Consider the following 17,526-nt stretch of genomic DNA (forward strand, 5'->3'; position numbering starts at 1 on the left):
AGTTCATCAACATCTGGAGGGCCGGTGTTGCCCAGCCCTGGTCTAGACTCACTCAGCGCTGCAAAGGCCATGGGGAGAAGGAGGCCACTGATGATGTTACTTCCTAACGGCTGGCAAACACCTGTGTTTTCTGGGGCACTCCCAGAAACACATGGTTACCACACCCATACAGCTGCAGTAGAGTGAACAGGCCTGAATTGGGCCCTAAGTGTCTGACTTGTGTCCTTGGGTTTCTAGTCTCCATTCTCCAGTTAGGTCCATCACTCCTTGTGGTCACTGTTACCGGATCCTTTTGTTCCTCTCCCCTTGTATCCTACATCAATGCATTAACACCTCACTGCTCCTAGTCATTCCTACAGTGATTTGGTTCCTATGCCTCACACTTTTCTGCTCCTTCTGGGGCTTATAATGTAGTTTCATGGATACCTGTAATTTCCTCATTCTGCAAGTATGTTATTTTTATACCATTTCTTTACTGTCAATTATGTATTCAACTATGGGATCTAAATCTAATACTTGTTATTTTGTTGGCACAATGGGCTGTATACGGTACCACCCTTCCTCCCTTGCGATCTAGTGGAGTGTCCAAAGACGAATCCATATACTGGGCTGGGAAAGGCTGTGACCGGACGCCTGCCCTTAGCTCTGGCTACGCCCTTCGGGTCCACAGATAGCGGTTCCTGGTCTCACGGGACCTGGCCAATAGGGGGATTCCCTGTTACCGTCAGTAACCGCCTGTTACTGACTCCACCCACTACGCAGTGGCCGGGGTTATCGCTGCCACCACCAGACTCCTTCTACGTGGCGTCTGGAACCACGGATACCTCCTCAGGCCCAACCGCGGGCACCTGAGTACTACCTGCGTCGACACGCTGCTGGTGTCGACTGGTCCCCCACTGGTCACAGACCAGACCTCTGCTTTGGTAGCTGGCAGAGCGGAGACTCGGAGACGCTGGATGCTTTGCCCAGAACAGCCGGAGAACGGAATTATTGCAATTAATTCTGTTGGTCGCAGATGAAGCAGACTTCTTGGGCAAAAGATGGTTTATTTGCTCAAGTAGAAGCTCTGAAAAGAGCCCTCTCCTAGGTCCCTAGGAGGTACAGCATACAAGTGATGTTACAGCATTCAGATACAGGCAGAAGTACAAATACTTGGGCTCACAGGCCCTGCTTATAAAGACAGAAAACACACTGGCATTGTCAGATCCTCCCCCATACATTTACAATTTGCATCTCAATCTGACATTTTACTTCCAGTGCATAACGAACCAGGATTACATACTACAAAGGATGAGTCCAATTTCCTTAGAATATATAACTTCCAGGAACAGGGGAGATATTTATCTCCTGGACATGTTTACATAAAGAAACACAAATGTCTGCATTACCAACACCTGGCACACAGGATGGCCTGGGTTCAGTGACCCATCATATATAGTTCATAAATGTCCTTGTTATCACCTTTTACACAGGGCTTCAGACACAGAGCCTACTCCCTGCTGTGTTTTGGACACTCACAGACCTTCTGCCAAGAGGGGCAGATTAGCATTTCATTTCCTCATCACCAAGATTTGCTAAATTCCTTCCCCCAGAAATGTACAAAGTGCATTGTAAGTCCAGAATGCATTCCTCAATATTCAATACAATATACACAATATATGATGCAGTCCTAGCTCATTGCCAAACATATATTTCATAAGTACATATAAGCTGTGCCTGGTGCTCAGCAGCAGGCTACAACTTACAGCAGCACTGCAGAAGGGTCCTGTCCCAGCTCAGTGCTACTCATACAGTCTAAAACATGTCAAGTGACCTTGTTCTGAATAACGGCAAAGCACGGAGAGTTAACCCCTTCAGTGCTGTAGCCGCCATTAACCCCGTGTGCCGGGCTCTCCGGCCACAAAGGCCTAGTAGCTTTTGTTCTTAATGTGGTCTATTGTAGCCTTAAATGGGGTGTAACCCAAGTAACCTATGGGTCAACTATGTGAAAAGTGTTTGGGAACAATGGGCCTGATTTATATATATATATTTATATATATATATATATATATATATATATGGTATTACACAGTGGCAGGGAAGAGGTTGTGCAATACTACACAACTTATTCTATAGGAGGTGTCTGTAACAATAATTCTCTTCCTTCCAGGGCTGCCATCAGAAATTCGGGACTGACAAAATAACTTTATTGACTGTGCTACAGTGCTGCTCAAAACTGTGTTACAGTGGGCTGCTCAAAACTCTAAATCACTGCTGGGATTCGGGCGAAGGAGCTAGTCTGCATACCTCCCAACTTTGTGGTCGCCGGAGCCGGGACATAGCTGATGCGCGCCGAAATTTTCGGGGAGTGGCCTAATTTCAGGGGCATGGCCTATACTCGCAGCTCTACCGCAAGGCCACGCCCCCATTTTGACGCTATGGGGGCATGACCCAGAGGCTCTGTGAGCCTCTAGCCATGCCCCCTGGCTGCGGGAATAGACGCTGTGCGCATGCGCACAGCGTTTATTACCCACTGCTTAGCAGCCGACAGGGAGGACTCCCAACAGCCCCCCCTCACTGCGGGACACTGCCGCCCGTGGGTGGGACAGCGGGACAGGCCCTAATAATCAGGACTGTCTTTACCTCTCCTTCAGGGAGAAAATGCGCTGTTCCTGGACTTCCCTGGTAATGTATGATTACCATCACCTGTGGTGAAACACCCATCTTATCAATTACCACAGGTGATGGCAATCATACATTACCAGGGAAGTCCAGGAACAGAGCATTTTCTCCCTCATGGAGAGGGTCAGGTAGGCAACCATGCATAAACCAGTAAAAAATACAGCAATTTTGTGAGTGTACTTGGACCAAATATCATTATAAAAATCAAATCTTTATTGATATGTTTAAAAATTCGGAATGTAGGTATGTCACAAAAAATGGTGAAGTATTAAATACAGTGTGAGAAAAGGGAAAGAAAAAATAATCTATTACATTTCTTATAAAAGCCCTCTGCTACCTTTTCTTTATATATTAGTTATATATTAATATGTATGGGCTAATTTGACTTATTAATGTATATAACATATTTCTTTAAGCAGATAGTAATCAATCAATCCTCTTACAGACTTATCAGTACCCTCTCATTGCTTTAAGTGTATCTTTTACTTAGTAAGATTACATTTTTCACTTCCACAAACAATACCATTGCTAATCTTTGTTATACAATGTTGCAAGTTTGTATAACTGTGTGGGTATTCAGTTATTCCCTCTATCCTAGTAATTGTACTGGCTGAATCCTACTATGCAGCATTGTAATTAAACAATAAATCTAAGAATTCCTTTAATAAGTGATATTTTAATGGTATAGTAATCTTATAAGGCTAGGGTTACCACCTAGGACCTTTAATTCCGGACACATGTTAATTACACAGGTTCTGTGGCAGTTTAAAATCAGGTGAAGTGGAGTCTTGAAGTCAGCCAGCCACAGAACCTGTGTAATTAATATGTGTCCGGAATTAAAGGGACTAGGTGGTAACCCTATATAAGGCAGTGTTTCCTGACTTTGGTTTTCAGGAGCCCCCACCAGTTCACGGTTTCTAGGTCACCTGGCAGGTGCACAGGTGCACTCATTATTCACACATTTTAAGGTGGAGCTAATTTATTCACCTGTGATTCTACGTGGAGACCTGGAAAATGTGAACTATTTGGGATCCCTGAGGACCGAGGTTGGGAACCATTGCAATAAGGGATGAGCACAACTGGTCTCCAAATTGCTCATCCACTCATACTCTTCCATAGTTATAAGGTTCCCCTTGATTGATAGCCTATCAAGGCTGATCTTGTAAAAACATTTATTGTGTCTAACAATACTCAGCCTAAAGTGCTTCAAAACAAATACATTGAAAGGCAATAGGATCCCCAGTATCTGGATGGCTCACAGACAATGTTTATTCCAATAGTAAATAGGCCGGTACCATACGGTTATCATCCATATGAATGACATGGTTGAAAGGTTGACACAAGCAAAATGTCAACATGGGAATAGTCGGCACATGAAAAGAACGACAGATTGGGAGTGTGCCAAATCTTGGTGAGTGAAGTAATGGGATTCGGTACACTAAGTTGGCGTCCATGTGCTCAAGTGTCAACATTGATGCAATGTTTAAAAAAAAACACATGTTGACTTTTTCATGTGCTGATTTTTTCCATGTCAACCTCTTGGTATGTTGGCCTTTGTAGTCAATCTATTGATGTAGACATTGGGCGGTATTCAATGAGCCTGAATCGCCATGTTTTTATGGCGAATTTGTGCTGTTTGGCGAATTTTTGACTAAAACGGTGAATCAGCCTATTCAATGACCACATGGTGAATACATTTGAAGTTTTTTTTCGCCATGATTCCCCGAGTAGCAATCGCTATCTTTTTATGGAGAAGTGGAATGTGAACTTTTAAAATAAAGTGTTTTGTTTGTTGTAAAAAAATCAGGAATTTTATTCTGAGGAGGGGCATGCTATTTTTATTCATGTGCTGTAAGCACATGAATATATATTTAATTTAAAAAAAAATATATATATATATATTTTTTACACAGCAGCCAGCAGGGGGCGCCGGAGCCGAGCCGCTCATTAGATATTCATATATTCACTGCACCCGATCGTTACATATGCACGATCGGGTGTAGTGAATATACCCGGTCCCCTGCTGGCACCCCCGGGGGGCAGCCTGTGCTGCCTGGCACCCGGGGAGCCCACCTCCCCCCCACATACGCTCTGGGGCAGGCAGAGAGACTTCCATCTCCCTGCCTGCCACCGTCCTCAGGCTCCCTGCGGCGTTCGCCGCAGGAGCTCATATTCGCCGGTCAGGAGCAGCGAGCCCCTGACTCGTTGAATACCGGAGCCGGCGAGGCTCCGGAACGTGGCGAATGTGCAGCGAATCCTAAACAGGATTCGCTGCACCTCGCCGGTATTCACATTGAATACCGCCCATTGTCTGTGAGCTATATTACACCGGAATCCCCACAGCCCCACTCACAGAGAAGGGAGATGGCCACTGTGCTGGGCTTTACCCATTTGACCCTGTGTTATAAGGTGGGAGATCATATACATAGCATGGCCTTAATCAGTGGCACTGCCGGTGTCTAATATCCTCTGGCCGCACACATTCACTGCACCGGAATTAAATAGCCGGCATGGCTTGGATGTTGTCAACTCTGTTATTTTTAATATAAGGATCAAACAAAATGATTACATGAGGTTGTGACAGTGATATAGGGGGTTATTTTGGTTCACTCTTTCTGACAAAATCCTTCTTAAGGTGCGTACACACGGGGGCAATTTTGTATAATATCGTGGGCAATATGGTCGCTAAGCGACCATATTGCCCACGATGTGCACCGGCAATACATCGCCGGGTGCGCGCTCCCATTTTTACCCCTGTAGTGATCGCTGGTCGCAGGAACATGCTCCTGTGACCAGCTAATTACCACTGCCGGGCTCCCCCCGGCAGTTTCTTTTTCAACAGCAACCATCTCTGGTTGCTGATGAAAAGAAGAAACTGAGCAATATATCTCCCCCGTGTGTACGGGGCTAGAGATGGACAAACCATGTGCAGTGCAGGTGGGGCAGATGTTACTTGTGCAGAGAGTTAGATTTGGGTGGGGTTTTACTTCAAAGTGAGATCTATATTGCAGTGTAAAAATAAAGCAGTCTGTATTTCCCCTGCGCAGAAACAAAATAACTCACCCAAATCTAATTCTCTCTGCACATTTTACATCTGCCCCCCCTGCAGTGCACATGGTTTTGTCCAGCTAAGAAGCAATTTGCCTCTAAGAGTGAATTAGAATAAGGCCCTATGTTTTGTCCATCTAAGAAGGATTTTGTCCGAAAGAGTGAACCAAAATAACCCCCATAGACAGTAGCCATCAGAGAAGAGGTGGCCATTTCACCAAGGCATTTTCAAGGTACTCATTAGGTTCACACATTAAGGGAATTCAGTGTTTATCACTGCTGCATAGTAGGATTCAGCCTGTATAATTAGGATAGAGGGAATAGCGGAATGTCAGTAAAGTTACAAATACTTGCAACATTATATAACAAAGATGAGCAACCGTATTAATCGTGGAATTAAAAAATTGAATCTTATTAAATAAGAGATACACTTAAAGCAATGAGAAGGCACAGATAAGCCTTTAAGAGGATTACTTGACAACTATCTGCTTAATTAAATAGATTACAATATATATACAATTTTAATAAGGCAAATTAGCCCATACATATTCATAACTGTATGACATCTAAAGCAGAGTGAAAAGGCAGCAGCCAATGGTATTTTGTAAGAATTTTATTACACTTTTTTCGGTACTTATGTATTATCTGGGCTGCCGATTTTTTGATTGTATGCCTTAACTTAAGGCATACAATCAGATGCGATGCGATGCGATATCGCATCGCATACGACCATATCGCATGCGATTCGATGCGATGCCCCGATTTTTCCATAGGATTCAATGTTAAAATGGACTGAGTCCATTTTAACATGGAATTCAATGGGAAAAAGGGGTCCTTTTCATACCCCTACTATCCAAGTGGGCACGGAGTTGGATATAAACCTGTGGCGAGCGTAGCGAGCCACCGAGCCCGAAGCGTGGCGAGGGGACGGTATTCTGTGTCCCCTCACGGGGCTCGCTACGCTCGCCACGCTTCGGGCGATATGGTCGGATGCGATGCGATTGACCCGATTTCAAAATTCGGCAGCCCAGTTAGTACATAAGTACCCTTTTTTCTTTCAATTTTCTCACACTGGGGTATATTTATTAACCCTTTGTGTGCCAAGTGAATTTGTGAAAAAGTTGTGAAATTTGTAAAGTTTTTCATTTGAATTTATATAACAAAGGTGAGCAACGCTGGAATTTATAGTGGATATTTTGTACATCTCTCGCAGAGATGTTGTCACTCTATAGCCCCGTACACACGGGGGAGATATATTGCTCAGTTTCTCCTTTTCATCAGCGACCAGAGATGGTCGCTGATGAAAAAGAAACTGCCGGGGGGAGCCCGGCAGTGGTAATCAGCTGGTCGCAGGAGCTTGTTCCTGCGATCAGCGATCACTGCAGGGGTAAAAACGGGAGCGCGCACCCGGCGATATATCGCCGGTGCACACTCCCATCGTGGGCAATATGGTCGCATAGCGACCATATTTCCCGCGATATTATACAAAATCGCCCCCGTGTGTACGCACCTTAAGGGTTAAGATATGAGTTCTATTGAAGATGGGATGTTGCTTATAGCAGCTTCTGGGCCAGATGCACTAAGCTTCAAAAGTAATAAAGTGGAGAGTGATAAACAACCAGCCAATCAGCTCCTACCTGACATTTTTCAAACACAGTCTGTGACATGGCAGGTAGGAGGTGATTGGCTGGCTGTTTATCACTCTCCATTTTATCACTTTCAAAGCTTAGTGCATCTCGCCCTCTATCTATTATCTACTAGGAGGTGCTAAATAAATAAGTAGAATCTGATTGGTTGCTACTGACAACGTCCCATCTTCAATAGAATGTCCATCTTTTTAAATTTACCACACTGTATTTAATACTTCACCATTTTTTTGACATGCGTGCATTCAGAATTTTAATATATATGAATAAAGATTTGATTTTTATAATGTTATTTGGTCCAAGTGTACTCACAAAGCTTTTTTTTCCCTTTGTTTGTATGATTTATGCTTGTTATAAAGCAGTGACTCGCACCTCATAAGATGGATTGGGGGAAATTTACTAAGATGTGTATTCTACTTCACATGTGATGTTGGTATGGGCAACCAATCAGAATCTACTTCTTATTTATTTAGCACCCTAGTAGACAGGATCTGATTGGTTGCCCGTAGAATACATATCTTAGTAAATTTCCCCCATTATCTCTAACAAGAATAACTAAACTGTATCTATTATATGTATCTATGAGTAAGGGACCTATAAGATTCTATTATTATAGTTTAGAAATGAGCTGGATTGATGTCGGTGAATAATAATAAAAGCTAGCAGCATCATGCACTGTTCTGAACCGATCCACATGATGGCACTCTCCTCTTCAAATCTTAAACCTAGATGTACCATTGATTTCATGCTTAGAGAAAACTGCAAGTGGTTGATCTTTTCCCACAGCCAAAATGTACGTTCCAGCTTCCAGACTGTATAATAAAGTCTGCTGCTTACAGTCTCTGGATAAATCTTTCCTGTGATCAAACTGCAACACGGAAAAAGGAGTGTACAGTGATCAGCAGCTGTGCAGTTTAGCCCACAGGGGATTTGTTGTATTGGAACTAACTCTTCATCTTTAGTGTTTCATAAAATAAAAAGAACAATATTAATTTTGCTCTGAAGATGCTTCTCCATAAATACTGTGTGTCACTTACAAGCTCATTATCTGCTGGCTTCCTGCATGAAGTACATATGTACAATTATGAGTGAGGCATTACTAGTCATCGCTTGTGTGCTTTGATGATGGAACACTGTCATTTATCCCAATCTGGTGGTATTATAGGTGTATGTTGTTAACAGCCAAGATCTATGCAGTAAGATGTACTATGTAAGCCCTTTCTAAAGTATGTTTTAAAAAGACATTTCTCAAAAGCAGGAATATGGACTTATTAAAGCTACACAATATGAATGTTATTTACACCGCCTTTAAACCAATGTGATCCTTCTTATTTTAATCCTAAATTCAGAGATAAATTACCTCCAAAATAATTATTTCATGATGTATTATTTCCAGGGAAATTTACCAATATTCAGATTTCTGAAACCACTGAGTGTGCATCAAGTCATGATTTTCAAATTGCAATCTTTACTAAATACTAAAATGTTGAAGAAAAAAATGCCACTATAGACATCACTGTTTTTTAGTTTATTTGTTTGTTTTATTGTTAAGAATTTAAGGGGCCAAGGGGTCATTCTAATCTCCTTGGAATGGGGTGAATATGGCCCCGTTTTGATGGTTAGGGGACTGCACATGGTCTATTATGCGCATGTGCAGGTCCCCTTTGCGAGCGGCTTCGGCGAGCCATTTGCAGGGATCGGGGTGAGCCAAGGGTGGATGGCGGCTGACCGTGACCCATGCATTTCATGGGCGTCCCAATGAAGACACTGGGATTTCCCATGGGAATGCGGGCGGGAAGATGTGTGCCGAGAGGACCAGTGTACCTCACATGACGTCAGTCAGCCACCCACCCTGTCTTTGTCCCGGTGGCCGCAAATGAAAGTCAGCACCACTGACCTTTATTTGCAAAGCCAGGAGAAATCAAATCGATGGTCACCGTTGGATGGATCCTGTTTGAAATGGGTGGAAAATGATTGTTTTTTAGCCAAGAACTGAGAGATGGTGCCACCGTGAATGGCCTCTTAAATGAATTGGCTTAATCTTGTATGTGGAATCATGTCCACATTTGCTAACATCTTCACCAGGGGTCAATCTGACTAACTGCAGTCTTTTTACATGCATCAGCTCCAAGAGAAGAGACTCAAGTTAGTTAGAGCACTACCAGCCCAGTAATTCACAGAACCAACCAAACCAAAAGTGGTGTTGTAGTATAGTGGCTAGATCTACTCACTTTGCAATGTGCATCTTCTGCATGTCTATGTTCCCCTTTGCAGGGATTGCAGAGGCCGTTTGCTTTAGACCATTGGATCCTGTGCAGAGCCGCTCTCCTGTGTCACCTGGAGCTACTCCCCAGTCACTGCAATGCACTATGCCCGCCCCTGACTGCCCCACTGCTCTCACTGAACCTCAGGATCCCAGACTCCCGATCATAGTTGCCGACCCTCCCGCATTTAGCGGGAGAGTCCCGCTTTTTAGGTCTTTCTCCCGGTCTCCCGAGAATAGCCTGGATCCTCCCGGTTTTTCAGACTGGAAGGAGAAAATCTGTGAGTGCGCATGCGCTAGTTACGAGTGCCGGGTCTCATGACATCGCTGCTGTCATATTAAATACCGGCCGATGCAGGCAGTGGCCTAACTAGGAATTACAGCATGATTCTTTAAAGCCAGCCGTGCACCAGCCAGCGGACCTCCACAGGTATATAGCCTGCCTGCATGCACAGACGCAGGGGAGAAAGCAGGACCAGGAAGGGGAGGAGAGTAAAGGGAAGAGCCTCTCCTCTTTATTTGCCTGTGTCAAGATCATACAGCCCGGCAGGGGCCGCAGGGAACATTAATGGCCAGGGGGGTTCCTATCTCAACAGTGGCACAGGCAGGTATTGGGTAGCGGGTGGTATGACGTGGGGGGAGCTAGCCGCAAGGAGCCGGCGTAGCCACCAACAGCCTGCGTAGCCACAGGCTTTCACTTGTCTCCTGAGTCAGAAGTTCTGACAGCTGCGCTGCCAGAGCAGCCAGCCCAGCTCTGTACAGCCATGCACGTGACTGTCAGTGCGTGCCTGTGCAGGGGAGTGCACAGCAAGAGCGGCCGGGGAATAGCTGCAGCCTCCTCCAGCATTCATCCTCCTGTCACTGTCTGCAGTTCAGGCAGGTCTCATTGCCGCGACAAAGTGGTTAAGGGTTTCCCAGGCTCCAATTCCCCCTCCAGGAATCCATTAAAATGGTGACTCTATTTTTGGTGACTCTGGTCTTTATAAAAATGATATGATGCAGTAGGGACAGGGGAGAGGAACAATATTGAAGCTGTGGGCGTGTGGAGAGTGCAGGAGGAGAGGATCAATTCTATTTATAAATTTGCAGCAGTGCGGAGGGGGAGAGGAAGGATTGTTTTAAGTGTTGTGGCTACGTCCCCAAGTGTAATTTGGGTAGCTCCACCCATGTTGCCGCCCCTTTAACATACCGGGCTCTGGCCCCGCCCCCTATTTCCTGTAGCTGGCTGCCCTCTCCCGGAAAGGGCAGCTGAGAAGTCGGCAAGTATGCTCCCGATCCCTGTATCCCCGGCTCCCCGTAGCATCCCGCCTCATTCCTGGGCCTGCACCAGCTGCGCAACGCCCTCCCAACCTAGCCCCAGCTGATTGAATGCCCCATCCTCTCCTTCCCCGCATCATCCAGGGCTCCTGCATCCGTGCTCTGGGGGCTGTGGGTGCAGCGGCGGTCGGAGCGGGTGGTCAGCAGTGTCCGGGAAGCACTGTGTCCGCTCACTCAGTGCTTCCCGGACACTGCGGACTGCCCGCTCTGACAGCCTATGCAGCACCAACAGCCCCTGGAGTGCGGATGCAGGAGTCCTGGATGATGAGGGTCTGGGATCCTGAGGCGGCGGGCACAGTGAGAGCAGCGGGGCAGTCAGGGGCGGGCATAGTGCATCGCAGTGACTGGGGAGTAGCTGCGGGTGACGGACGAGAGAGGCTCTGTATGTGAGACAACAGTGCCCAGTCCCTGCACCCACAGCCCCCAGGCGCTTTGCGCTGCCCAGGTACTACTTCGCCTCCCCCTGTATCCATCCTCCAGCTCCCTCAGGTTACAGCACCGTGACCCTGAGCCCCCCTGCCACCGCTTGGGCTGTGGAGACCTATTTACGCCAGTGAGTACATCTCAGCTCAGACTTGAGTATTAGCAAGCACCACTAATAGCTATGGATTAGTGATGTGATTGTCAGCCTTCATCACCACATTAGACCTGTCTGAATGCTATTTGGCACTTCTAAAATCATGGTCGATGATGTTCTAAATTGTTAAGAGATCTTCCTCAGGCCTTCTTAAATGAATATCAGAGCACATAAGTGCCAAATGGGGAAGCCCAGGGCTGGTTATGCTCAGGAGAGGGAACCCCATGCCAAATTTTTTTTCTAATTTTTACTTGGTACTGTATGCAATCGGGTTGCAAAAATCGGGTCATTCGCATTGCATACAACCAAATTGCATGCAATGCGATTGACCCGACCAACCTGATTTTTTACATTGGAACCAATGTTAAATGGTCCCTGAGACCCGATTTAACATTGGGCCCAATGTTAAATGCCCCCCAGACCCCATTTTTCATTGTATGCCCCCCCCATTGTTAACACCACGATCAACGTGAACCCGAAGCGTGGAGTTGATTTTATATAGTGTGGCGAGCACAGCGAGCCACCGAGCCCAAATCGTGGCGAGTGAAGTGCATTACTTCAGACCTATTACGCGTCCGCTCACCACGCTTCGGGCTCGGTGGCTCACCACACTATATAAAATCAACTCCACGCCGACGTGGATAGTGGGGGTATGAAAAGTTTGGAGGACGCGTACCGCTGCGCTCGCCACGCTTCGGGTTGGCGTTCATCGTGGGGTGGCGTTAACAATGGGGGGCATTGATATACCCTGATATACCCATCAGGGTGGGTATACAGTAACAAATTGGGTATGGGGGGCCATTTAACATTGGTTCCTATGTAAAATCGGGTCCATCGCATTGGTCGCATTGTATGCCATTATAATGGCATACAATGGACCCGATTTTACATAGGAATTTAACATTACATACAATGCTTACGATGTAAAATCGGGTCGTCACATCGCATGCCATTATAATGGCATGTGATGGACCCGATTTTACATTTGTCGGGAAACCTCAAAAAAAAGCCCGGAAATCGGGTCCCATCGCATACCTTAAGTTAAGGTATGCGATGGGACCTGATGGTTGCCGTGCTAGGAAACAAGTACCTTTTACTTTTACACTTTTTTTTTTGACAGAACCATGCACAGATCACACTCGTCGACATGTTGAATTTGGTCTATTTGTTTTGTGATTTTTGGTAATGTTTTCCCAAAATCACATCCTATTAAATTTGCGAGTTGTATATTTTTTATGGGAAAACATCTAAATGTAGAATTGAAGTTTGTTTAAAAATTAACAGGTGAAAATGTGTGATTTTCGCATCAAGAAGTATGATTTTTACCACAATTCACATCTTATTACAGATGGGGCTTGTCCCATCTTTGCAGGGTTGGCGTTTCTAACGCCAGCCCTGCCATCACGCCATCCCCGCCAGGGGGCACGCGCGCATGACATGCTCGCGCGCCCCCAGGCAACGGAACCTGCCTCCGGTCCCTGCCACCTCCCCCGCTTCGCCTCAGGTACCCCTCACCGCCCTGAGCACCCCCTAACCCTGCCCATCTCCCTGAAGCAGAGATGGGCAGGGACAAGCAGCGTCCCCGCCGAGATACATGGACGCGCGTGCGCGTGAGACGCACGCACGTCCCAGTTTAGTGTAGCCCCTGCCGCTGGCGCTCGCCAGCGAAGAGGGTCTGGCGAGCCCCGGCCAAGGATGGCAGGGGCTCCATCTGTAAGTTGGCAATTTTGGAAAAACATGTGAATTTTACTAAAAATCGCAAAAGTCTAAATATCTAATCCCATTAAATGTCACCCGTGATGTCTATTCTAACTTTGGTTGGAAATAACAGTTCCATAGCAAGGCCACATTGCACCTCAGTGGCAAATACAGGATTTCTAAAGTAGGGTTTCCAAATGCAGTCCACAATTTCGCACGCTGTGGACTCCCAGTGCAGGAGTCTGGGAGAGCCTGGGCATGAATGTACACATTATGGTCTGTTTTTAAACAGAATACTGTGTTGAATACACACTGCACACCCTGCGCTAATGTAAAAATACTCACCTCACCGTCATTCTGGCGCTGGCTGTGCAGCTTCAGAAATCACTGGGAATATGGTTGCCGTAATAAAATTCTGGTGATTCGTGCTTGCGCAATAGAGGTGTCCCCTGGAACCCGGCACAGGCACCTGTTTCCAAGAGATCTGTGCATGCACAGTAGACTCTCGTACAATGCCAGAGTGTACTGCACCAACAGAGAGGATGGGGTCCAATCGAAGCTTGCACATGGGCCGCCTCCTCTCAAAGTGCCTCTGTTTGCAATGTTATGCTGTGTACACATTGAACGATAAAGTGGTAGTCATCATATATGCATCAGCGAATGTGTACCAGATATATGTCTGTCAATGTCATTGACTGATGGCCGAAATATCTGCAGATATATCGGCACATTGTGTTGTGTGGACGAATGGTGGGTTGCTGTGGGGAGTGCAGCATCACAGCTGGGTGGGCATATTCAAATGCCCAACCAGCTACATGACAGGGACAGAAATATCAAGTGGCCAATCAGTAAGTGTGTTCACATACCTTGATCATCTACTTGGTCGGTGTGACGATGGGTTCACCTACATAACTGTCATTTGTATACCCAGCCTCTGAACCCCGGGGCAAATGTGATGAAATAGTAATGCTAATAATTGTGTCATCATAAAAATTTGGTGACTTTAATAACACAATTACAGACATATACTGATATATACATATAAAAATTGGTTTAAAGAGCAGCTTGATACTGTATTGTTTATTGAAGGATGTAAGAATACATTTGTATATAACATGCGATTACCAATTAGTTTCCAAGTTTACAGTCATCTACAATGTCATACTTCAACCTATTGCAATTATTTTACACAAGATAATTAGGTAAAATGAATTATATAGCACAATTAAAAATCAAATAATTGACATTAAAACTGTGTTTCTTTATATTGTCATTTGCCTGCAGTTTTGGTGGTAAGTGCATAAGGAAATTGCTAAAAGGAGGCTACACTATAATAATCACAATAAATTTAGTTGATAAATGATTTAACAAAATCAACATTAGTAAGTCACTAATTTAATGAGCTAAATATAGTGAAATACAAGCAATTATTTTGTTCACTTGGGGCAAAGTGCCAACAAAATAATTACACAAACACTTAAGATAAATGTAATTAAAGTGCAATATTGCATTCCGAAAGCGAAAATGTAATAGCACTTCCAGTTATCTATATAATTTAGATGCAAATGTTGGATATTAGATAATGCTGGATATTCATGCTAATTAACATTACATGAATACATCAGCTGTTAATGATTAGAATCTTGAGAATGAAATGATAAAACTCTTTATCTGTATCTCTCTGTTTTTATTTTATATTTTCCAAAACAACTATACAGTATTTAAATGAATGTGTTATACTGTATATATTTTGAGAACGGTTCTTAAAAAAACTAATTTGCGGCTTCCGATTCCGGCCCCCATGTGATTGGGTGTAGTGAGGGAGAGCTCCGGTACTCACCAGCCAGCACACCTCTAAAAAGCCGTGATCACGGCTCCAAAAAAGGCACAGCCGGCAGGGCACGGCATTGGACCATAACACTAGAGTTGGACTGAATGTACATGGATGGCTTGACTATCCTGCTCCTGCTTTGTAAGAAAAATACCAATGTACCTGCTGGTTTCTCTAAAATTGTTAATCTTATAGTCTGATAAAACTTAATAAAAAGTTTATTAAAAAAATAATAATAATTTGCTAATTTGGTCAGATCTAGCTCATTTTAGTTATTTTCAATAAAAAAAAATAGATAAAGACAATCACCAATATTGCAAAAAAAGTAGTTTTTTTTCATAGATGCAATCACACAAAAAACAAAAGACAGCAGATGTTTTGTTAATAATGGTAACTCATATTCCAGGACAGATGTCTTGTCTAGCCCAGCATAGACATGGGGCTGTATGTAATGCATAATATGATATGTATAAAGCACAATATGATAATATATCTATATAAGTTGAAGAGGGTGCGTGTACATGCCTGTCGGTGTCAATGCATAGACACCATGGCACTCAGAGCTGCCAAATTTGTAACTCTGGACCCGTGGTGTGCAACTCAAAGCCGTTTTTGGGAAATAATTAGAAATGTAAAAAAAACACCAAGGTTCAATTTGCCTTGATTCATGAGCTTGAAAAAAAGGTTGACGATCTGGGAAACAGATGACAGAAGAAGAACACCACCACACCTGAGATCATTTATGTCCATGCTCCCGATTCACAGGTTTTTTTTTTGGGGGGGGGGGGGGGGGGGGGAGGGGAATCGGGCTGTTTTCACTCCTTGCAGTGAATCTTTTTCACTGAAAATGTGATTCACCCTAATCAATGTTCATTGTTCGCCGAAAGCGAACAGTGAATGCCGGACAGTTCTCCGTTTCATGCTCGCTGCAATTCGCTGGTGTATTTCAATGGGGTTTTCACTGGGATTTGCTGAGAGTGTATTCAATGCTAGGATGGCGAATTGCTTTCTCCCTGATTTTTGCCATGATTCACCGTTTTGCATTCAAAATCTTTTTAAGGTGAACTGGAAAGTGATCTTTTAAAATAAAGGTTTTTTTTTTTTGGTGTAAAAAAAAAAAAAATCTGATTTTTTTTTCTGTGAAGGGGCATGCTATTTTTATTCATGTGATTAAAGCACATTAATATATATTTAATTTTTTTTTTTTTCCATTAAATATTCCTATATTCACTTCACACTGGTCCCGGCTTATTACGAGCGGGACCAGTGAAGCGTCTCCCTACCCCTATCAGCTCTCTGGGGGGGCAGCTTCTGCTGCGTGTGTCCGCTTAAGCCCTCCTTCTCCCCCACAAATTCTGGGGCAGGCAGGCATATATCTCCCTGCCTGCCACCGTCCCCCGGCAATTCGTCGTCAGGGGCACGGAGCCCCTGTGGCTTTGAATAGGGTGACAAAGAGGGCTGGCAGCGAATGTGCTGTGAATCCTAAACAGGATTCGATGCACATGGAGAAAAAACTAATTGAATACTCCCCTTTGAGTATGAATGCAAACAAATGCTAACATTATGGTGGCGGCTTTAAACAATTTGGAATAATTGGGTAAATACATATACCACACACATGTAAGCATAGTATATACACACACAAAACACCACATACAGCACACATATCCTGTATATACATAGCCAGGGCCGTTTTTACAGGTGGATGAGCCATGCAACTGCACAGGACACCACACAGCTAGTCTGCACTCAATGTGCTCTGCGGCTGCTTCCGCTACCATGTCCTGGCCATTTGCATTACACTGCACCAGCACCTCTGCTCTGCCTTCTACCCCCATGCACTCATTCAGGCAGCCTGCATTACACAGCTTCGCCACCCCAACCCTAGTCGCTCGTAATGCTGCACTGTCAGTGGCAGTGATCAGTGCAGAATGAACTCAGACTGAGGAGGCTGAGCCTCTGAGCGTCACATCATGTAAATTACATTTATCTGGAGGGGGTGGAGCAAAATACCTCCTCTCCTCCTCCAATCCCCTTACCAGAAGTACCGCACAGTCTGTCAGCCTGCTGGGTCCAGGACAATTTCATGTAATGAGATAAAGGACAGGCAGCAGAGAGGAAGCTGCCACAGTGATTCCTGCATTATCTGCACAAACTACAGTAGCCTGGCAGCCTCTGCAAGTCCTGGAGAAGGTATGGAATCATTGGGTCCTATGAATAGTGTTCTGCTTTGATGAGACTACTAGTCCCAGCACATCTTGCAAACCCAATGTGTTGGGACTTGTAGTTCCATCACAACTAGAGAGGGATGGTAAGTTTTGACGAGGTGGTTAGCAAAAATCTTGACAACAGAAACGCTCTGGATGTGATTTTCCAAGATTTTGCTAAAGCCTTTGATACGGTACCACACAAGAGGTTGATAAATAAAATGGAGGACATAGGATTGGGTGAAAATATATACAGATGGGTAGAGAACTGGCTGTGT

This window comes from Crinia signifera, chromosome 6 (assembly GCF_055691185.1).
Source record: "Crinia signifera chromosome 6, ASM5569118v1, whole genome shotgun sequence".
NCBI classification, from domain to species: Eukaryota; Metazoa; Chordata; class Amphibia; order Anura; family Myobatrachidae; genus Crinia; species Crinia signifera.